This window comes from Dama dama, chromosome 30 (genome assembly GCF_033118175.1).
Source record: "Dama dama isolate Ldn47 chromosome 30, ASM3311817v1, whole genome shotgun sequence".
NCBI lineage: Eukaryota > Metazoa > Chordata > Mammalia > Artiodactyla > Cervidae > Dama > Dama dama.
Window position 1 is genome coordinate 12,744,265 of NC_083710.1, and position 1,573 is coordinate 12,745,837.

General features: G+C 35.0%; 1 non-coding gene across 1 annotated transcript; it reads right to left on the minus strand.

Moving 5' to 3' along the window:
• Positions 1-262: 262 nt before the first annotated feature.
• On the minus strand, positions 263-388 carry LOC133049756 (small nucleolar RNA SNORA25). Its single transcript, XR_009691446.1, has one exon. It is a non-coding gene; the product is annotated as a small nucleolar RNA SNORA25 (small nucleolar RNA).
• Positions 389-1,573: the final 1,185 nt, after the last annotated feature.

Genomic DNA, 1,573 nt, shown 5'->3' on the forward strand with positions numbered 1-1,573 from the left:
GTGTTTAATTTTGTTGAGGCTCAATTTATCGATTTGTACTTTTCAGGATCTTATTTTTGGTTTATATTTAAGAAATATTCACATATTTTAAGTCAAAAGATTTTGTTTTCCTATGTCTTATTTTAGAAGATTTAAAATTTATATTTTACATCTTGATCTGTGATATATTTTGGTCTGTGATACATTTGAGTCTTTTTCTTTTAACTTGGAAGGCATTTACATTTATTTTTACATTCCCACATCATCAATCATGGAAATAATGACTTGTATCTCCATCAGGAAACATAACACCATCAAGTAACTACTATATCCAATGGATAACTCAATCTTTGGTCACAGTGTTAAGAACTTTGGGATTTGGTTCCATCAGCCCTCTCTGAAATGACCTAGAGTGTTTTTTTTTTTTTTTTTAATGTAGTGTACAGTGTGGGTTAAAGTTTAATTTTCATATAAAACTATCCAATTGATCCAGAATCATTTGTAGAAAATTGCATTCATATCCCATGTATTGCCTTTGCACCTTTGCTAAAAATCTGTTGTCCTTATATATGTAGGTCTATTTTTGTGGTTGTTTCAATGACCTATTTATTTTACACCAAAGCCACATTGTCTTTATTACTCCCCCTTTAGAATAACTCATAAAACCAGGTAATTACCTAAATGTGCTATATTACAACATCAACTAAAAGTCAAAATATCATTGAAATATTATCAGCTTAAAAATTCCAAATATTATTTAAATCATGTGTGGATGAGATTTCAGCTAAGATCCTTCCTGTATCAAATTTCCTTTTTAATCTATATACTTGGGAATCTAAAAACCAAATCGGTTACTTTCAAAATACAGTGATGAAGCAGGCATAACATAGCAGTTGTAGACTTCCCGTTACCAAAAAGAGAAAGTAGAAGAAAGTGTGTGATTAGCGTCTCTCAGACATTGTAAAATCCAGAAGAGAATTCCAGTATGTTTCAAGGTCTAGAAAAAGTCTCCTGTAGCTCTGGGTCCACCTTCTGAACCCACATACATGCTATGTCTGTGATTCTAGTCTCTAAGGAGTTCGTTTTTTCTGAAAAGTAGTGCACGGACTTCCCTGGTGGCTCAGTGGCAAAGAATCTCCTGCCAATGCAGGAGACAGATTGGATCTCTGAGTCGGAAAGATCTGCCAGAGAATGAAATGGCAACCCACTCCAGTATTCTTGTGTGTAAAATCTCATGGACAGAGGATGCTGGCAGACTATAGCCCATGGGGTTAAAAAAGAGTCAAACATGACTTAGTAATTAAACAACAAAGGACATGTTTACAAATGAATAGTTTGTCAATTTGTTTCCTGTAGAACTTGTGAAGTCTAAGTGACCATATGGGTCAATGAATTTCAACTGCATCTGAGTTGAATCTGGCAAGCGCCAATAGAGAAAATTGCAACTCAAGGTGTTAGTTGCTCAGTCATGTCCTCCTCTTTGTGACCCCACCAACTGTAGCCCACCAGTTTCCTCCATCCATGAGCCACTTCTCAAATAGTCAGGACTTTGGGAAGCTCACTGTTAAATTATTCATCATTTGATTATGTCTGG